The sequence below is a fragment of the Rattus rattus genome, chromosome 10 (genome assembly GCF_011064425.1).
Source record: "Rattus rattus isolate New Zealand chromosome 10, Rrattus_CSIRO_v1, whole genome shotgun sequence".
In the NCBI taxonomy this organism is placed as follows: Eukaryota; Metazoa; Chordata; class Mammalia; order Rodentia; family Muridae; genus Rattus; species Rattus rattus.
The window spans coordinates 49,631,927-49,654,688 of NC_046163.1; the positions used below are offsets into that span (position 1 = coordinate 49,631,927).

A 22,762-nucleotide genomic window follows, 5' to 3' on the forward strand; every position below is an offset into this window, starting at 1 on the left:
ATAACCACCAGGTAGACAGCAGGACCCCACCCATACCATTAAAGAGACTGGGAAGATGGCTCAGTGATTAAGAGCACTGGCTGCTCTTCCATAGGTCCTGAGTTCAATTCCCATCAACCACATGTAATGAGATCTGATGCCCTCTTCTGGTGTGTCTGAAGACAGCTACAGTGTACTTATCTATAATAAATAAATAAATCTTTGAGAGAGAGAGAGAGAGAGAGAGAGAGAGAGAGAGAGAGAGAGAGAGAGATATGCTGAGGGATAGTAACAGAAGGAGCTCCCGTCAAAGGGGCTAAAGTCCTTGCTCCCAGGGAGATGATATTTATTTTCTAATTCAGCTTTAAGTAGGATTCCCAGAAGAGGACTTCTAGAGATTGGAAAAGCTCTCAGTCCCATAATTTTGCCTTACAGCGAGTGCCATTCCTTTCAACAGCTTCTGTCTTCCATGAAGGTAAATCTCCCGCTCCTGGAAGGACAGACTGGCCATGCTCTTTCCTGCCGAGACGTCCCCTAACACAGCGTAGAAAGGAAGAGCTAGGACGGAACCTGCACTCAGACTGGACTTCTCACAAGAGTTCTGAAATCTAAGCTCAAGAGCTCCAGTGAGTGATGTGACCTGTCACGGAGGCAAGTAGCTTGAGAGTCCAGGCCAGATATAACTGCCATAAATACTCATGTGTGGGTCTTGGCATAAATACATGACTTAATATTTCTTGAGTAAATCCCTAGCAGTGGAAAGGTCGGATCATATGGAAAGTGTACGTTTAACATTTTCAGGGATTGCCAAGTGGCTGTGTGTGGGTTTTGCGTTTCCGTAAGTGTGTAGGCAAGCACTGTGGTTCAGGTGTCTGCACTGTGGCTAGAATTCCTTCTAAAAAGGACCCTCACTGCAGAATGATCACACTTACAACACACGCCACTGTAATCAACATACAACGTCATACGGGTCTCATCTCTCCTTAACTATACCACAAACTCTGGGGCAGGAAGAGTGATAATTTTCCTAGTAGTTCTACACAAAAGCCATGCTAAGACATCTGGAGGGAAAAACAAGTTCAAGTGTTTCCAGACCAAATCTCACCCATTCTCAAGGATTCTGCTACTGCCCTCTTCTAGTGACATCTATTCACCCACTGCACCGTGGTCTTCATCGTTCCAGACTGTCCTGTGCAGTCCTTTTCTCTGCAGCACTGTAAAGGTTTCTGGAGACAAGACCGCATCATGTCTTATTTCCTGTATCTCCATCTTCTAGGAGCTAAAAGGTGGATTCTGAAAGGACTCTGATCTGCATGCATCACAAAATGTCTAGTCATATCATAGATGGGACACAGCCACTCCATCCTCCCCTGCAATACTGCTTTCTCTTTTAGAAGGAATTCTAGTCACAAGATCATCTGGCCTGATGCCTTCAGGAGAGATCAATAATGACTAACGGCATTCTTCTTCCTAAATGTTTATTTTAATACTGGTGTAATTAAAAGGAGCAAGTGGTTAGACTGGCATGTATTCTTTTAAAACTTTTGTTTTCAGAAAGAACAAACCTTGGTCCAGCATTATCTGTCATCAGTAGACAGCCCCACAAGGAGACTGAGTTAAAAGGGACTGCCAATTCTACTACCAAAGAAAATATTGATTTTCATGACATTCTGACACACCCCCAAATCAAGCTGGTATTTTGGCCCAAACAAATGCTCCCAGTCTGACCCATTTCTCTGCCAGCTCTGACTATTGGTGGGATTTCAAGGAACTGTCAGAAGGCAGTTGCTTAGTTCCATCCTGGTCCGATATTGTTAACGGGGCCATGAACATCCACATCTGAATCTCTGCATGGAAATGTGCTTTCCTGTCTCTCAGGTAATGGCTGGATCTTACGTAAGTGAATGTTTAACATTTAAAAGACTATTAAATTGTCTGTCAAAGTAGCCATTTCGCCCTGCATTTCCATCACAGGGTGTGAAAGCCCCACCTCCCTAACATGCTCATCCGCACCTGAGATGGCCAGGTTGTTAATCATTAGGCATCCTAGAGTTGCATGTAGTACCTCATTCATTTTCATTTTTCTTAGGATTAACTGGGCACCATTGCTAGTGCTGACTGGTCACCTGTGTATCTTGTCTGGTGAAGTGCCTTTTCAAACCACTCATCTGCCTCAAAAGATCATTCTTTGTGCAGGTATGTATGTGCCTTCTGTGTGTTTGTTTATGTTCCTGTGTATGGGGAAAATACATGCCTGTGTGTGTACTGTATGGAGGCCAGAGTCAACCTTGAGTGCTGGCCCTCAAAGACTGTTCACTTCATTTTTTTTGAGACACCATCTGTCTCTGGGACCTGGTGCTCACCAATCAGGCTACGTTAGATGGTGTGTAATCCCCAGAGATTCTCTCGTCTTCATCTCCCCCTCACTGGGATTACAACACTGTGCTACCACAGCCAATATTTCACCCTGGTGTTGGGGGTCCAGCTCAAGTCTTCCTGTTTGCACAGTAGGCATTTTATTGACTGAACTATCTCACTAATCCTTTGTCTACTTTCTAAATCATTTTCTTACTGCATTCTAAGAATCTTATGTATCTTAGAGACGAGTCCTTAAGACAAACGTCTGCAGCAATTGCCTACCTCATATTAAAACATAAGCATCCTACCGGTCACCTCTCTTCCCTCATCCCACCTTTACCTTCTGCCCCATCAAAGCAGAGGAGAACTACAATCTAAGTGCCATATTAAGTAAAGCAATGGGCAGGTATAGTCTTCTCATGTGACCTTGCAATGAACAGAACACAGTTCTTCCCCTGTAGATCACAGGGAGCCAGCTTAAGTCATCTGTAAATTCTCTTCCAGTAGCAAAGATGCACAGTCCCGTGACTGTTTATTCAAAAGCACAAGGAGTTCTTAGAGCAGTCACGAGGGTGTCCTTAAGTTGCATGCTGAAGGGGTTTCACAAAATGTTCAATAGCTCTGAGAATGTCTGAGACTGAGATGGCTCCAGGTGCCTGAGAAGGCCACCAACCATGCTTTCCTCTGTCCTCCATTCTACACGGAAAACACAAGCTCAGGAGCACACTTGACTGTCCCAGCCGAGCGGGTGCAAACCCTTCCAGGCCGCACAGAGCTCTCCCGAATGGGAAAGTGAGAGCGTGCCGGTGACGTGGTGTCTTTGAGAAGCCAGGCAGAGTTCTCAGTGGAAGATTGCTGCCTCATGGCAGGATGCTGGGACGGTCCTCAGTCGAAGAACAGGCTTCAATGTGAGCCTTGAATCTTACTCAAGTTTCTTCCACTCATGCCCTCTTTGAGAGGAGAGCGATCCTTCACCAGTCCCTGGAACAGCTGTTTTACAGGTTTAATGAGGTGGGAAATGGCCCCTGTGGGTCCCTGCAAAGAGGAGCAGCCCGCCAACACAGACAAGTAAGATCATTCATTTAAAAAAGAACTGAAAATTAGAAACACCTATTAAAAATAGGCACCAGGGGGGCTGGGGATTTAGCTCAGTGGTAGAGCGCTTACCTAGGAAGCGCAAGGCCCTGGGTTCGATCCCCAGCTCCGAAAAAAAAAAAAAAAAAAGGCACCAGGAATGCCTTGCCTCTCAGAAGGGATCCTCTCAGTTGCCCCAGGATGGCTACTCCTGTGGAAGCGAATGACCTCTGCCTGGGTTGGCAGAGTAAGAGGAGGAGAAGGCCAGTGCTTGGTGAGGATGAGAGATTTTGCTCTTTGGGGCAGATGGGTCTGAAAGGAAACCACACCATTTTCCAGCCTCCACCCAACAAGATGAGGCTACTGCACTCGTCAGCCACTGGCTTCTCTCTTCCCTGTTTCTCTCCTGTGGAGGAAAAGGAAGGCTCCCATCAGCATGCTTCTGAGAAATCAAAGACAACGTCGAGATAAGGGCTCCAGAAGTGAATACTGTGGTCTCTGGGCAGACGTGTTCCTGCCACGGGAGTCCATTCCCATCGCCCCTCATGCTCCCCTGTCACGTGCTTCTCAGAGAAGATGGCTTCTCTCCTCTAACAGTGGACTACTCACTCTTTTTCCCTTAGCCCTTTGCTTGGCACAGTCACCTACACGGGACCCTCCTGAAACAAAACCAAAGAAGACTTTGGCAAAATTAACCACTGAGATGTCAAGCCAAATCAAGGACAAACTTCACTACTGACTTTCTCGATGAGTGGAGTAGGCTCCAGAAACTTCCTGTTTCATCTGGTTTCCGCTTTGTCCAATGCGTGCTTGGGTGGATGTGCAGTAGCACAAAGGGGCTGGGAGATGTTGAGCCTAGAACAGCTCGAAATATCAATTCCTCTCCCCTAGAGAATTCTCCTTTTCTGCTTTTCCCAAAGAAAGTGGGGAGGTGTGCTCAGAGCTCACAGCTCCACCAGAGATGCAAGCAATTCTCTCAAAATTTAAGACATTTCTCTACTGAGTCTCATGAAGTTGCTACTCTCTTCAAATCAGAGCTGAGATGGTGTGTGTGTGTGTGTGTGTGTGTGTGTGTGTGTGTGTGTGTGTCCATGTACGTACCCCCTGTATGCGTTAATGACAGTAGTTCCGAAGGTCTCAGGCACACTAGGCTATGCAAGTGCTCTACTCCTGAGCTCTATCCACGCCATTTTTACTTCTTTTGAGACACCAGTTTCTTGACTATAATTTCTACACAGCTCATGGCATCTAGAATCTAAGCTCCATTTTCACTTTGCTCACACCTATGGCCTGGGAATGAGGAGAGGCTTGGCTGGGCAGCTCGGACTTGGGGTTGTCACACAGTCACAGTATGCTGCTGGCTAAGGCTGTGCCCTTTGAAGACTCCACTCGGCTGGGTGTCCAGGATGTCTCACTCAGGAGCTAGTGAACTAGCCGATGATGCTGGCTGTCAACTGAAAACCCAGCTGGAGCTGCCGCCAACATGCCGGCACACGGTCTCCCAGCATGTCTGGATCTGGCCAATAAGTGTCTTAGCAGCTAGTATCCCTCAGAGTGAGCAGTAGCAGCCTGGCCATGAGAGATTGCCTCAGAAACCACCTATTCCGCTGTGTTTTGTGGGCCTTAAGCAAGTCACTAAGGTCAGCCCAGATTTACGGGGAGCAGTGGGAGGCTTTATCTTGGATGAGATGTCAGAAGACACTTTAAAAAAAAAATTCCCACTGGCTTGTTTTCACTGATTTAAAAGTTCTCATCCACTTGAGGTTGGGAAATTTGCTCATTACCATACATATCTCTGAAGTCTAGCAGAGCTTCATGAATACTAGACATCAAACAAAGGGACTTTGTGGTTTTGCTTGATTTGGTTTATTTCTGTTGTTTATCTGTCTGGTGTGTGTGTGTGTGTGTGTGTGTGTGTGTGTGTGTGTGTGAGTGTGTGTGTGTGTGTGTTCGTTTGCTTGTTTTGAGACAGGCTCTCATGTAGTCTGTGGAAAAACTGCCAATTAAGGTCGAAGTCTACCATTGACTAGACAGCCTTCTGGGGTTCAGTGAATAATGGAGGACTCCCCTTGTTTTCAGAGTTTTTTCTTCCCTGACCTTGTCGGAGGTATTCTAAGCCCTTACACTTGCCTCTAGTAAAGAATGTCACAGAACCTCAGTTTATAAGATCAATTTCCTTTCTCCTGACAAAACCAGTTCAGCCAGCACCTGAGATTCCTGAAATGCTTCCCCATGCTAATGAGGCGTTCCAGGTGCCTAAGCCCCCAGCCAATGACCTCTGTCCATCCTGGATGTCCCTACCCTCAGTTCCTCAAAACTTTATAAGCCTTCAATGACCCTAAGTAAAGTTGATCTGCCTACTGGTGAGAGGTCCCAGTGTGAATGTTCATTGTACATACTCACAGGGTTCTGCACCCCCTGTTCAACTTCTCTGCTCCCTTTGCCCTTGTGAACCAAATCTGCTGATGAACCACGAGGGTGGGGAGACCCGAAGTAGCCCAGGCTGGTTTCAAGATCACTACATAGCCAAAGGTGACTTTGAACTCCTGAGATTCTTCCTACCTCCTTAGCGCTCCTAGGCCCTGCTTACAGGCTTAAAAGATGGGAATCCCGGCTACTCAAGGTAGGCACTGTGTCTCAACATATATGTGAACATCTACTGACTACATGCTGATTTGGGAAGGAGACCTGACCACACACGTAAATCAGTGTGGCCCTGAATTTGGGAAATGGGAAGAAGATGTAGCCTGCTAAGCAATGACACTCAAGTAGTCAGAAGACTCACCCGTACTGCTAAAGGCATGGGTTTCAATTAGTGTGTCTAGGCAGGGGTGTGTGTGTGTGTGTGTGTGTGTGTGTACATAGTGTGAACATGGTAACAAGATGCAACACTGTCTGGAGGGGCACCAGAATGTGGGCTTGGAGCTCTGGCTCTCTATAACTTGGCGATTCACCTTAGCTCTACATACATGCCCTCAAGTGTCAGCTACAATACAGAGGCCTTCTTAATTCCTGGACTTATTTAGAGGACAAACAAATCAGATACAAATGAATATAATGTGAAAGCAAATAACTCTCCAAGTTATTATTATCTTTGAGTTGCAGAATTCCTCCAGAAGTCACCCCTCCTCTGGGTCTGCTTTTTCTACTGGGATCCTCCCCTGTTGTTCTCACCCTTCACTATGGCCTCCACTACCCCATCAGGGACATTTCTTGGTCATCTGAAGTTAATGAGCACATGAATTTTCTTGGCTCTTATGACTCAACCACATTGCACATGTACTAAAGACTTGCTTCGTTGAATAGAACCTGTATAAGTGTATGTGAACACACGTACACGCTTACCTTTACTGTTTTCAGGGGATCAGATCATCAGAAAAACAAATTCCTTTAGTGAGCAGTGACCAAAGGGTGGAATTATTATATGTGAATTTTTATTATGCTCAAAATAGGACCCTAAACCATTGGCTGGCACAGTCCACTGAATTCTAAGATTATTTGACATGTTAAAAGCTAATCCAACCCAGTAGCTGGGGAGCAAAGGAGACTGGTACTAAGAGAGTGTGATCTGTCAATCACGTGGTTACTCCATAGACGCTTCCTGAGATGGGTCTCCACAGGTCACACTACAGGGGCCACTCATACCTGATTTGGCCTCAGTGATTTGCTTCTTGTAAAAGACTTTTCATCAATATAATCATGCCCAACCAAAGCTGGCCCATTAATCAAAACAGATGTTAGAGCAATTGAAAATAATATGTGCAGACCTTAAGCATTACTAGAAAGCATGAACGTACATCTATTCACTGCATGCTGGTTTAGTGTGGTCTTCCCTGTAGGCAGAGGTCCATGGAATAGCTTTCCACAATACCCCTCGCACAGTAGCATGTTGGCCCTGCCTCTTGCATCCTTTCAAGCGAATTAAGAGCTAAAGGGCATTTGCTAATAAGTAATCCGAGTACAGGCTCTTCCGTGGTTTTTTGTTTCCTTCCAGCTTTTATGGTTATTTTCTTCATTCCTAATTCATGAACCAATTGGCAACTTCTTTTTGCGGCAACTCACTTTTACCAGTTGTGTTCCAAACACTCAACTTGGTTTTGTCAATGCAGCAGATATAAAAGAGGACACATGAAGCTTCTAGAAGAGAGACTAGTGCACACACAGAGTGACCTGTGAAGGTTTGCTACTGTGCTCACTCACAAGTCCTTCGTGAATATAATAATTATTCAATTACAATAGCAAACTTAACTGATACAAACAGGGATTGGAACTCCCACTTGGGTCTTAGTATGCACTAAGCTCAAAAGGGAGACAGAAAGTCTTCTGTGGAACATAATGAGCACCAGCAGCAGCATGCGACATTATTAAGCATTCTGCAGGCCCACACAAGGAATGGAGACAAAGTGAAATGGAGGTCACTTTAGAAGATGGTCCTCTCTACCTCTCTTAGACCTTCAGACCTCTTGTCCGGCTCGACCTCCATTCCCACCCTCTACTGTAGGCTCTGTTCCCTGCCGGGCTGATGAATAAGGCACCATGGACTCTGGCCTGCCCAAAGGCACTGGGGAAAGTTTAATTCAGTCAGTCAGGAGTGAAATCTATCCTACATTCCTTTTCTTATCGCACATCCTGGCATGAGCCTACCTCCCCCAAAGGAGGAGACAATCATCCCTAGCTCCCATAGCTCCTCCTTCCTCTTCTCTCTGTGCTGCCACTCAATCCCACACTCTAGACCAGTGGTTCTCAACCTGTGGATGGCGACCCCTTGGGGTGGTCAAACGACCCTTTCACAGGGGTTGCCAAAGACCATCAGAAAACACAGATATTTACATTCTCTCTTTTTATAACAGTGGCAAAATCACACTTATGAAATAGCAACAAAATAATTTTGTGGTTGGGGGTCACCACAATATGACAAACTATATTAAAGGGTCACGGCATTAGGAAGGCTGAGAACCAGTGCTCTAAGCACAACATAGCTAAGCAAAGCTATTAGACTGCTACACTGCAGTACACTGTAGGTGACACCTTCATTAAAAACAATAGTCGTGGAGAGCCAGGAAGAACGTTGGTGTAGAGGACATTGGCTACCATTTCCAGTGCGCTGTTGCCGAAACCACAGATGCACGGTCTTCTGGCCAAGCATCTGTGGGTTCATTGTTGGAGCAGTCGTTGTGGCCCTAGGACTTGCTAGTGCCTATAAGTCTGGCACAGCTGAACCACAAAAGAAGGCTTATGCAGATTTCTACAGGAATTCTGATTCCATGACAGATTTTGAAGAGATGAGGAAAGCTGGTATCTTTCAGAGTGCGAAGTGATTTCAGAATGCAAAGAATTCTTTGGATTGTGCTCCATAGAAGTTCATTGCTGACCTGTGTTCCTGAACTATGAAACATGAATATGTAGGCTAAGGAGTAGTTTCTCTCAATAAACATTAATTATATGGACAGTAAAAAACAAACAGACAAACAAACAAACAAAACCAATAGTCATCAAAACCAATAGCTTACATAGGGAAATGTGATCTACTTTTATGCTTAGCCCACTATACCTATGGTTCTACCACTAAGCTACTCTACCCCAACCTGGCTATGTGCCTGACTCCATACCACAGCTGTGCACCCCGACATTCTTATTTCACCCCTAGAGACAGGTAGACAAAGAGACTGCAAACGACTCGCATCCCTTTTATGTTCTCTACGAAGGACTTCTATTTCTAATAAAGACCAAAAATAACAGCAACAAAAATAGTTTTTAGAGGGCACTTAAATTAAGATTTTCGAAAGAGTCAAGCAGCAATCTCATTTGCGAAGTCTCCCTTTCGGGTAGGAAATGGATGGTCCATGTCCACTCCAGATTCCTTTCGGTTATAAAAGACTCAAAGATACTTTCATTCTTTAGACCTCATTTTCAGGCTTCTCAGCCAACTGACAGTCTTCCATGTTCACTTCAGGCACTGCTAATAAAGTTAATCCAGAATTGCCAGAGTGCAAAGATCTGGACGGAACAGAACTATGGCGCTGGTTCTTTCTGAGCCTCCAAAGCACATGTGTTAGAGACTCAGTCCCCAGGGTAGTGTTGGTAGGATTCGATGGAACCATTAAGATGTGAAGCCCAATGGGAGATCATTGAGTCACTGGAGCCCCTGTAAGGCTATAGAGTTACCCCTTTGGTAGTTAGTTCTTGCAAAAGGGTTATCACAAAGCCCACACCAGTTTCCATCTAGTTGCTCTGGCTTTCTGATTGGCAGTTTGGTCGCCTGCTACATGCTGTAGAGGCTCTTGCCATGTTGTCTGCCATGATGCAGTGCAGCAGAGAAGGGCTCCTCCAGAACTAGGAGCTAAACAAATCTCACTTTAGAAAGTTAGCCTGGAAAGACTGACTAATACTAACACAACCAGCACCCTCACCAAACTAGTCCCTGAGTTTAAAGGGGATCCATCATGCCTCAGTGCATAAGCCTATGCAAACAGGAAAGCAGTGGGAGAAAATGGCCACCCATTATCCTGAGAAGGAGTAACTGACTAGCAGAGGACTGGATACCAAACATGAACCTTCTAACCTCTAACCCTAGAAGCTGCACCACCTTTCCAAACTCCAATTTTACAGCCAAACAGTTTAATGAGAGTGCTGCTATTGGATGGCAATGCTGCAAGACATAACACGCCCCAGCACAATCCCCAGCCTTAAACTCTAATGAGAATTTACCCAATTAAAATCCCAGCATCAATCTAAGCTGAGGGATGTTGGCTTTCAGCCTGAAGCTCTTGAAAATGCTTGCCTCTCCTGCCGCAAGGAGAGATGTGAGGGTCCTCTAAGGCAAAGCCGGACTGGCCTCAGCAATGTGTGGGGAGCAAACATGTCTACACCACCACTCTTTCCAGACTCCAAGATGAACTCCTGTGAGGGCTGGAATTCTCCAGGACTGATGGACAAGCTACCATCACGATGAAATCATCTTGACCCTTGAGAAAGTAGCAATTCCCCCTAGATGAAGTTCTTCTGACCTCGAAGGGTAAAAACAAGTCAGCGAGAGCTCAACTTGGGTACAGGAGAGATGAGGCTTTTCTGTGGGAGTAGACTGCTGTAGGGATCATCTCTTATGTACTGTGTGGATGCATTACCTGTCAATAAAAATGCTATGGCCAATAAGCTGAGCCAGGTTTAGAAGGTGGGACTTCTGGCAAGGAGAGAGGAACTCTGGGATAGATTCAGGCATGGGAAAAGATTCCCCAAACAGACTCAGAGGAAGTCAGATGTGGGAAACTGAGGAGAGGCGATCAGCCATACAGCAGACATAGAATAGCATAAACAGGTAAATATAAGTTACGAGCTAGTCGGGGAGCAAGCCAAAGTGTTCAGCCTAGACATTTTTAAATAAATAAAAATGGCCTCCAAGTCATCATTCAGGAACTGGGAGACAGGTGGAAAAGCCCAAGTTACAGACTGGTCTTGAGTTACGGGTCCCATTTTATATGGATTGCACTTCTGAACAAAGGAAACAAGCAGAAGGGAGAAACAACATCCTTCCACCCCCAATGGCTGGGCAATTTTCTTTTCTAGAAAGCAAAGAAGTAAATATGGCAGCCGATAATCCCAGCAATTGGAAAGCTGAGGCAAAAGGATTACAATACAAGGCCAGCCTGGGCCAGAGAGAAAGTGAAAGACCCTCTAAGGTAGGGGGCTAGAAAATGGCTGAGCAACCACGTAACCTGAGTTCCATTCCTGGGACCTACATAAAAAGTTGGTGTCCTCCAACTTTCCATGCTCTCCCAAGACTCTAGAGAGAGGGAGGGAGGGAGGGAGGAGGGAGGAGGGAGAGAGGGAGGAGAGAGAGAGAGACAGAGAGACAGAGAGACACAGGGACAGAGAGACAGAGAGAAACAGAGACAGAGAATTTTTTAAAGAGAAGGTAATTCTATAAAGGAAAGCAAAGATTAGAAGACACAATAAAAAGATGAAACAGAACTACAGGTAACCAGCTCTGCCTCCCCAAACACTGCCAAGGGAACATACAGGTATTTGCCATTGTATCAAGCACATCGGAATGGAAAACTTCTACCAGTGACTCTCTGGATATCCTTGGGCACCTTCTCAAGCTATGCCCTTTGACTGCAAAACCCAGAGTGGTGAGCTGTGAGAGATACGCCGCCTGACATTTCCCTTAGCATTAGATAAAGGATAAGGGTTCTATAAGACACCTTTTTGAGGCAAGCATTTACACGGAGTCTACATAATACACTTTTGAACTGGCAACCAAGGAAAATGTCCACCCAGGGCCTGGAACATAGCAGGTATTCAGAACTATTGGCTGGCACTAGAAACCTGGGGATTACAGGCACAGAGAGAATAAAATTGGATTGGCCTGATATAAAGTTTCAATATCTAAAGGAACCCATAAAGGGGAGATCAGCAACAAAAGCAAAGCCGTTCTTTGACAGTGGCTGATTAATAAACACCTGTGGAGTTGATGGATGAGAATCTAAATAATTGACTTGTATTTAACATTCGAAACAGGACTCTGTCTGGGACAGGAGAAGTGATATGAAAACTGGCCCCACTCCTCACCAACTCTCACAGAGCATCTGTAGCCTTAGTTTCTCATCTCAAAGGGATGGGGCGTGGTGACTCTAAGTGCCTTCCAGCTCTCAGGTTCTGGAATTCTATGACTCACTCAGCAAACAGGACAGGTACATCATCATGGCTCAACATAAACATATATTTCTAAGTGTTTGCAGGGGCTATGCACGTGAATATTGCGCACATCATCAGTGGGTGAGGCAGGCAAGCGCTCCCTGCATACCAGCCCATGTGGACCACAAGGTGGAATGCCAGGAATGGCTCGCCATTGCCCTGTGTGTGTGGATAACTACCCTTTGTCTCTAATCACACTGGCAGGCACACAAGCCTGATTTTAATTAAGCAAAGCAATGAGTGCATCCGTCTGCCATCGAAGCTTTGATCTCCCTATGGGGCATGTTTCTGCACTGTTGCCCACACTCCAAAGAGCTTGGAACACAAACCAGAGAGCCTTTGACAGTTCAGCCTTGACGAAAAGTCCTAGCAGCCCCTATACAGGTACATGCAATGGTGGGGAAAGACGAAGATTCAGAAGCCAGGGAGAATGTGGTAGATGGGCCACGGGAGCTTGTGCTGCAAAACTCCCAGCCTGGAGCCCAGGGAGAATATGGGAAAGCCTTAAGCACCATCCCAGCAAGTTATGTTAACTGTTACATGGTCCAATAAAATCTTGACAGAGAGGCTGTTGTGTGGCAATGATTAAGTCCAAACTCAGGATCGCTGAGTCAACCTTTCTATAACGAGACGTCTCAGAAGCAGGGCACCAAGAACTAAACATTCTAACAGCTGACAAAAAATAATGTTTTAAGTCAAAGTTTAACAATAATAAATAAATAAAGTTCTTCTATGTACTACATCTCCTCCTATAGGCAGTAAGGGCTCCCAGAAGGAACCCTTAGGAAGTGTCACCAGAATCTAAATGAATGGGATGAGAATGTTATAAGAGACACACTGGGGCCGGGATGGACTTCACACAGCAAGGCAAAGATGGGCTGCAGCAATCAGAGTGGAGCTCTGCCTCGGTGCTACTGGCAAAATGCAGCTTATGGGACCCAGAAGTATCAACGGCTACAAATTCAACATGCACTGTGGTTAAGCACAGGAGTGAGGGCTGAAGCTATAGGCTTCTGCAGAGCTCTGAAACAGGCCCTGAGGTGTCTGGACTGGACCCGTGTGGGGGCAGTGTCCATTCTTCCCATGACGGGAGGGAATCTTTGGGACTGGACTGGAATGGACTGGAATGGAGAGCAGGGCAGGCCCCTTAAAGGAGGCAGACTTACAAAGGCTGGGGCATAAAACGATACAAGATTCAGAGAGAGGAACAGACGGGCCTCATTTGGAAGGGATTTAGAAATCGGATGCCTTGGGCCACTTAGAGAAGATGCCAGAATGATCTTGCTAACTTCACAGGACAAAAGTTCTATTAAAAAGACCTCTTGGAACGCAGCTTTCATGGGGCCACACTCAGATCCAAAAAAACAAAATGTTGGATTTGAGCCCGACATGGAGCCAAAGACCTGTAATCTAAAGACTTGATTGTCTGAAGCAAGAGGATTACAGGTTTGAGGCCAGCCTGGGCTACACATCAAAACCAAGACTTTTCCTACTGTCTCAGCACAGACACTCAATATTTTCTTCCTGCAATGTAAGTACATTATGGCTTTCCATTCAAGCTCCTTTTACTCCACCTTGTTCGCAGGGCCAACTCATGGCTAGGTCTCTGGACCTAGCATTTCCCCAGTTCTGGATGTTGTTCCCCTGCCTACAGTGTTTCCTCATCTTCATCTACTGAAAGATACAAAATTTTCAAGGTTCGTTGCCCATGCCTCCTACTGTGTGAGCAAAGCATGCTTGTCAGACACTATGTAGCTTTGTCACACTGTTTGGGTTCTGGCCCATTTACATGTGGTCTTTCCCAAAAGACTTCACACACACTGAAGGTAGGGACCACGTGCTGTTCAGCCTCACAACTTTCTGACAGCAGACAGGAAGCCACCGTGACGCAGGCAGGCAAGTAATACCTGATGAGCAGCTTAGTTCTTAAGGGCACGGACTTTGGAGACAGATTGAACACTGTAATCGCGTGTCACCCTCCTACAGGCTGTGTGATCTTTAGTAAGTTATCAAACTTCTGTGCATTTTATTACGTTATCAAACTTCTGTGCATTAGTTCACCCCATACGTAATAAGGGGAAGTAACTATACACGGTGGGTTATTACAATAACCATAGGATTTAATTCAGGATGAGCACTTAAAACAGAGACCTTTTTTAAAAAAAGTACACTCAGATTCAGTATTGGCTTCATGTTCTTTCAGCCTTCCTGGGACAAACTAGCAAGAGGACGAGGTACAGAATCAAAGCGCAAGAGAAACTGTGCCAACACGAGCAAGCTCTCTTGCAGCTGTGCGCAGAGCCTCCCACCACCACATACCCCATCAAAGATCACAACATCCCCATCTTCAGCTTCCCCAAGGAAAACATAAGAGCATCTTTACTTTTTATGAAAGAGAGGATAAAATGCTCTATATAAAAAAGGCGAAATAAATCAGTTCTAATAACAGCCCTTTAAGCCCCTGATCCCCGAGGAAGAAAAGAAACGAACAAAGCCAAGCATTCCAAGCCAGCCATCGCCAAGCAACTTTGGGCTGCAGCTGAACAGGCAGCCATTTTTTACCCACAATGCCAGAGGCGAGGCTTCCCGCTACCTCCAGGGCCCTGCTCATTGCTTTATGCTCAGAACAGCAACAGCATTACGCCTTAAAACCTTTTCCTCCGAAAAACAGTGGAGGCCCAAGAACTCAGACCCCCGAAGAAACTCTTCTACTTGGAGTCACAAATAACAGCTCTGACCTATGAGCAGGGACTTCATGTGGATTTCACTGTGGTCTCGTCAGGGAAAACCTTTAGAATATGCGAGCCCAGCAAAGGGCTCCCCGTTGATGCGTTGGCATATTCCCATTTTACTCTTCACAACATGTCTGCTTGAAGTTTTCTGTCATTCAAATATTGAAGTTCTACTATCTGCCATTCCGTATTCTGCCATTTAATGCAAGCAGAACACACTTGGTGTGTATGCGTGCCCCACACACATAAGGGCATTCCTATAGAGGTCAGAACACAACTTCAGGCACCACTCACATTTGTTTGGTTTTGGTTTGAGTCAGTATCATTGATCTGGACTTGACTGCGGTTGCTGACCAGTGAGTCCAGGAATCCACCAAGCTCTGCCTACCCAGTGCTAGGAATATGGTGTATGTACACTAGCCTTTTGGAGGACATGCCACTTCGGACTTGCTGTGCTTCAGGATTCAACTTCTAAAAGTTCCATCATGTCCCCAAAGTGTCACAGGCTGGTGACCAAACTTCTGATGCATAGGTCTTTTGGGAACATGCCTAATACATACCTAATACATACATACATACATACATACATACATACATACATACATACACACATACAGTCATTTTATAGCTCTCTTTAACCCTTCTCAGGGGATCATTATCACTACTAGTTAATATTTATATTAAAATTTCCTTCAAACAATATATGTGAACATGTGTAATACAACACTCAGCAGGTTGAGGCAGGAGCATTACAAGATCCAGATTAGCCTGGGCTAATCCATACCAAGCTGCCTGAGCTACACAACAAGACCCTACCAAGAAAAAAAGAAAAGTATGGTTACAGTCTGAACTCCATTGGATACAGTTAGCAATGTGGAGAATTAAATTGCTAAGAGTTACAATGTAGCTCTTCTTTCCTCTCAATGACTCTCACTTTGTCCTCCCCAATGTTAATGTCCCTACAGTAACTATGTGTTTGCCATGGCACACCTACCACCCTGGGATTTGTTTACATTCAGACATGCTTTATGGAGTCAAATTAATGAGTCAAAGGAGAGCTGAGGTCCCTGCTACTCCTTCCAATGGCGTTCACGTTAGCTCTTCTGATGGGAGGGTGATGCTCTCTGTGTGGGAAGATGGGAAAAAACAGAGACCTAGGGTAACACACACATGACCTAACAGACAAATAAACGCTGCAAATCATAATCAGTAGAAAGTAAAACACAAAACGATAAACCATCGAAAAACCACCCTGATACCACAACCAGTTAATAACACAAGACACATGACAGATGAAATTCCCTACGTAACATAAGAATAAAAATTCCCGATAAAATGCAAACGATTCAACACATAAAAAAGACCATATGCCAGGATCAAGTTAGTTCCATACTTGAGGCAGGATAGTTCAAAATAAACAAACTCATAAATGAAATAGTGAGTGTAAGTTCCAGACTCCAAGACAGGAATCGTACAGTCATCACACCTCCCTTCACAGTAAAAGCCCCAAAGGAACGTGGAGCAGAGGGACACATCTCCTCACATGACAAACCCACACCTGACATTATGCACAATGCAGGAAAACCTGAGCATTCCTCCCAAATCAGGAATGATACTTTTTTTTTTCTTCAGTATAATGTTTGACGTGCTGGCTAGTAAGGCAAAAGAAAAACATAATAGTAATGGAAATAGAAAAATAAAGTCAAATTATTTCTATTCAAACACCATAATCCTATAAAAGATTTTTAAAGACTTCATCAGAAACCCCACAGATTTAATAAACACTTTCAGCAAAGCAGTACGGTACAAAAGAAACATACATAAATCAACAGTTTTATTATACACCAATGACAAACTTTTGGACAAAGGGAAAAAATGTTACTTCATGTTTTTAAAAGGAGGAGAAAGGACTTCTGTAGTGACAACTTTAAATCACTGAAGACCTTGAAGAAGTCTCTAGAACAGCAGTTCTCAACCTGTGGGTCTTGACTCCTTTGAGGTCAAATATCAGATATTCTGCATGTCAGATATTTACATTATAGTTCATAATAGGAGCAAAGTTACAGCTATGAAGTTGCAACGGAATTATTTTCTGGTTGGGGGTCACCACCACATGTAGCACTGTATTAAAGGGCAGCAGATTTAAGAAGGTTGGGACCACTGGTGTAGAGTAGGGAAAGATCCCCAAAGCTGAGACGGAAAAAACTAATGTTTGTGGAGTGGTGGGCTTAGGAGTGCAATGGATAGATTCAATGCAATTCCTATCAAAATTCCAAAGCTATTCTTCACACAATTCACATGAAATTCATATGAAAACACAAAAGACTCCAGGAAATCAAAGCAATTGACTGAGTGTGGAAAGAGCAAAGCTGAAGGGATCACAGGATCTGCTTCCTAATTGTGCTGTAGAAGCCACAGGAAGCAGATAGAGAGCCCTGTCCCCGAGCAGACAGGCACAGCAGTGCAGTATGGGGCTAGCCCACACTGAGGCCATCCACCATCACCTGATGTTAACTAACCAAGCTGCCAAGCTTCTTAACAAACGGTTGTGGTTGTGAGGAAGCTGGAGACCGACACCCAGAGGAGGGAAACTTCAGCAAAGACATCAATTAAAAAGTGGATCAAAGACCTGAAACCTTGGAACAGCTAAAGGAAAATATAAGGGAAATCCTTTGAGCCATGGGCAAAGGCAAGGACACAGGAAACAGACATTCTGAAAGAGAAATAATGGTAAGGAAGAACTGGCCAGTGGAATGTCAGGGAAGCAAAAAGCTTCTGCAAAGCAAGGACAAGGCTCAGGATGAGAGAAAATCTTAGCCAAATAGAAATCAGACAGTAGATTAATACCTGGAATATTTAGTTACAAATGATAAATCCAAAAGAGGAAATAGCCCAACAAGCAAACAAGGTGAATCAACTGAGTGGATAGTTCTCAAGGGAAGGTCTATAGATGGCTAATACATGCATGGCAGAAGATAGGGTGATGTTGTACCCCTTTACTCTTATCCCTTTGCAAACAGAGCCAGGGGGTCGCTGTAAATTCTAGGCCAGCCTGGTCTACTAGTAAGATCTTGTTTCAAAGTTTAAATACAAAAAGTCAATGTAATTAAAACTACACAGAAATCCTGTCTCACCCCAGGCAGAAGAGTATCATCAACTGAAGACAGGGTGAACGATGGTGAGGATCCAGGGGAAAAGGATTATGGAGCCGTACAGCCATTATTGGGAATCAGTATGGTGATTCCTCAAAAACCTAAAACAGAACCACCCTATGACCCAGTTGCAGCGCTCCTGGGTCTAGTCCTGAAGGACTCTAAGTCAGTACACCACTGAGACAGTCTAGCCACAACAGGACAGAAAAGCCCACAGTACCACTGGCAACTGCCAAGGGACAGACCAGCCTAGATGTCCATCAACAGGTACATAGATAAAGCAGGAGAGAGGGGGTTGGGGGAATACAGAAGAAAGAAATTATGCTACTTCCCAGAAAAATGAATGGAACTGGACATCATTATTATATGAAGTTAAAACTCAAATAGTCAGGGGTTGGGAATTTGGCTCAGTGGTAGAGCGCTTGCCTAGCAAGCGCAAGGCCCTGGGTTCAGTCCCCAGCTCCGGGAAAAAAAAAAAAAAAAAAAAAAAAAAAAACTCAAATAGTCAAATATCATGTTTTCTCCCAAATGCAGAATCTAGAGTTTACTATTTGATTTTTAGGGAAAAGAAGCAGTCTATGGAGGATCAAGAGAAAGTAATGAAAGAAAAGAATGTGTGTGTTTCCCTCTCCAATACAGACATAAAAGCAGAATGGGGGCTAACGGCAGGGGGGCAGGGGCAGCAGGAGGTACAAGGGTCAACAGGAAAGAGTATTAGGGGTGGCTATACAAGATACACACTTATGAAAAATAATACTTTTTAAAATAAATTAACTTAAAGCAGAAAATACTACTCTGGATATCCTAATTAACCACAGGAAAATTTACGAAGAAAACAATTTTTTTTTTAATGGAATACTCTTTCTCATTCCAGGATTCCCTCTCCCTGCTCCGGGCACCTTTCTAAAGACTTACTAACCAGGGCTTCTCTGGGCTGTCACTCAGCAATTCCAGATGCAGTGTGTGCACACAACCTGTATGTGTGCACAGCCCGAGCCTGGTTCCCTGTTCCCATGCTCGCCCTGCTTCCTTCCTGAGTCACAGGCCAGCTGCACACCCCTAAAGACAATCTCAAACAAACAAGCGGCACTATTTCACCAGCCAGGATCCCAGCCCGCACTCCCACACCCACCTTTAGTAAAGAAAGGATTAAAATGTCGCCACTCCCGGGAAAATTTTTTGTTTTAGAATTTCCCTGCTATTTCTTTTCATAGATTCCAGTTCCCTGCCCCAAATTCTGTCCTCTATGAGCTTCTTAATCACAATTATGTTAAAATCCACGTGGAAGACTGCGGTTTATGGGGTTTGTTTCTTTTTCCTCTCAGTTTTGTGTTTGGTTTTACCTTCTCAAACACCCAACAGTGTTTGCTATCTAACAAGCATTGCCTAGGACCACCGGTAAGCAGCATCACTGTGAGGGTCTAAGTGATGCCATACGCCTGCAGGGAAGACTTCTGTTTGCTTTAGACAGGTGGGATCATAGAAACAATCTCCATGTCCTTCAGCTGACCAGAAGCCTACTAGATCTGGCTGAGGGAAACGTTATTTCCGGGCTGTCCTTATTCCCAAGACAGAACCTTCTGTGCATCCTAACTGAAAGCTCAGAGATTTTCCCAGAGTCTCTCCGCCTGAGCAAGCCCTGGACTACGAAATACAACTCACACTGCCTCTGTTCTGACGCAAGCAAGAGCTCCGACCGCTTATTTAAAAGTCTTTACACAGCCACTGGGAATTACCTGGTGGGGAAAGGGGGTCACTTGATTGTCCTGCCCTCTAGGGCCTTTCCTCAGTAACACTGCCACAGCCTGCTCTAGACAGAGGTGACAGATAGATGTCCCTTCCTAGTGCTCCACGTGGAAGAGGCTAACTGACTCAGGGGAAATCTAAGAAACCATTCATAATAAAATGTCAGAGACTCATCTGTAATTATGCTTTTTCTCTCTTAGAAGATTTATTTTGTTTGATGTATTCTCTCACATGCCTAAATGTATTCATGTGCACCAGGCATGCACAGGCACCCACGGAGGCCAGAGGAGAGCATCAGATCCCCTGGAACTTGTGGTCGTGAGCTGCCATGCGGATGCTGGAACAGAACCTGGGTCCTCTGCAAGAGTAGCGAGTGTTCTTCCCAGCAGAGCTGTGAGTCCAGACTGGGGGTTTTTTGGTTTTGTTTTTGTTTAACTTCCCAGTCCTTGCTCTCTGCCGCCCCCTGTCTGTTTTCTGATCTGCCATCTTCCCAGTGGGAACTAAGTCCTTCATAACGATCTACCTCACTCAATAACCTCCTGTCGTCATTTAGTAAATGTTCCTCCCGTCTCTCTGATATTCCTAATGCGTGCATTTTCTAGATTTGTTTGTTCAGAGTGAGTCATCGCTTCCCTTTCTCGGCTTTCGCTTTTCTCTGAGGGGTCTTCCATACAGCAGCCAGTTTCCTTGAGTGCACCAGGACTTTTGTTTAAAAACTCATCCTGCCGAGAGTTTTTTCCCCTCATCTGTCCCTCCCTAGCAGCTAATGTTATGCAGGGCCTTGCAACTCTGAATACCGAGCTCTGAACAAGGCTCTGAAGTAGACATTTAGGATCAACTGGAATATAAACAGGAATTCACTGAATACTTAACGGTGTGCTCCACAGTTCTAGGTCTGACTTTTTACAGTTGTCTCTGCTTCACCCCTGGGTCACAGGATTCCTCCCTATCATCAGATCTGACCATGAATGACCAGGTTCCAGGCTACATAATTCCAACCCCAGTCCCAGGCATGGGTCTGGCTTCTGTGTCTCTTGCTACATTCAAGGTACACCGGAACCATTTTCTAGAGCTGGCCACAACTCACCCTCACCATCTGTGGCCTTAAACCCACTTGATGTTTAAATCATTTCTGAGTGCTTTTTAAAAATCGTCTTTGTGTGTTCAGATAAGAAGAAAGATGATTCGAGTGGCATATGCCTTTAATCCCAGCAGAGACAAGCAGGTCTCTGAGTCCAAGGACAACCTGGTCTAGAGAGTGAATTCCAAGTTAGCCAGGTCTGCACAAAGAAACCCTGTCTCAAGCAAACAAACAACAAACACACACACACACACACACACACACACACACACACACACACACAGAGGAATTCTACCAAGAAAGGTTAATATGGACATTTTAAATACAAAAAGTTTGCATGCTTAAAGCTATGGATACATTTTATAGTGTGACACACACACATATATATATGTATATTAGATAATAGGCATCAGCAGGGAGACTAAAATTTCTCTTTATGATGTTAAGTATATATACTCTGTGATGTGTTAACTGATGATTCTGAATGTTGAAGCTCTGGGTGGTACATCATAGCATATATGTGTGCTATACATACATACATACATACATGTATATATAATATATACACATATATTATATATGTAGTTTTTTCCTAAACATGTATTCATTATTATTGTCCAGGATACTTTTCTTCTTGATCTTGCACAACCAAAAAGGAAACAGATAACATGATTTCAGGCAACACGAGGGTCTAGATATTCTCTCCTGCCCTTCCTGTCAAACTGCTCTTTGAAAATTAAAAAACAAAACAAAACACAAAAAACAAACAACAACAACACCCTGAGGCATATGAAGTACACTGGAGAGAGAAGCCTGAAGAGCATGATGGCCTGTCATCGAAGGGGATTAAAGAGGGGAGAAGGTAAGAGCTCCCCAGGGCAGCACTAGCTTAGGAAGACACAGAGTGCTAATGGGGGCATTTATCACTCCTTCCCTAACTAGCTACAGAGCTTAGAAAGAAAAACTGCCCAGAGCCAGGAGAGCGACTGAGCAGTTCACAGGGGAAAGTAAATAGAAGCTGAACAGATCCGAATGCTCACCTAGAACCAGAAGTGTTTCCATTAGCAAGTTTTTCAGATTTAGGGTGGTTTGCATAGACTTTACCAGCTAAACATCCCAAATCCACACCCAAAATCCACATGATCTAAATCAAAAGTCTCTGAATTTCCTGGGTTTTGTGTTTCAGATTTAGGAGAATTCCAAAGCTGTGTGTTAGGGATGAACAATCTATATCTTGAAAAACCGGTGTTTTTAAAGTTAGTTATGGCCTTGTTAGGTCCTTCTGGTATGTCCTGATTTCCTTTACCCACTTTACTACACCCCCCTTGCACTTCTAACCACTGTCGCACTTCCTGAAGGGATGCTTGCCTTGGTACTTAGCACCCCGGGGTCTGTCACTAGAACAGGTATCAAGAAACAGTTCTTAACTGAATGGCTGATAGAAGCAAAAATATCTTTATTTGGTTTCAATTTCTCCCACTTCCCCTAAAATATGCCTTATTTCCAAACAGAAAAAAATACATTTAATCAATTAGTTTAAATCATTTGACAAAAACATAGTCTGTACCATTAATGCTTGATGGCTGGAAAGGGTCCCCCCTCCCTGGGCCTGTCCTATTCTGGGAAGTACTCAATGGTGACAAAGATGGAGAAGGCTCTATAAACCTCTATAACACCTGGTTTTTAAGCCCCCACCCTCTTAAGTGAATAAAACCTCAGAGGTTTGCAAATTCCCATCTGTAATTTGGATTCTTTGGATCTAGAGCAGAGGAACCAGAATAGGAGACAGTGTTAGCTGCTTAGAAACACATGGTGGCACTTGGTGGCCTCTGGGAAAGGAAGGTTACTTCTTTAATTCATGGTGAGTAGAAAACACTCTGGGACATCGAGTCTGCAAACCATCTTCAGGGAGAGGCACCATAGGCACCATAGGCACCATAGGCACT

General features: G+C 44.6%; 1 protein-coding gene and 1 pseudogene across 2 annotated transcripts in view; one reads left to right on the forward strand and one right to left on the reverse strand.

The window, feature by feature from the left end:
* The window catches only part of LOC116911004 (carboxyl-terminal PDZ ligand of neuronal nitric oxide synthase protein-like), a 286,728-nt gene that overhangs the window by 123,993 nt on the left and 139,973 nt on the right, over positions 1-22,762 (reverse strand). The gene's annotated exons all lie outside the window — the stretch shown is intronic.
* Positions 8,510-8,862, forward strand: LOC116911006 (annotated as a pseudogene).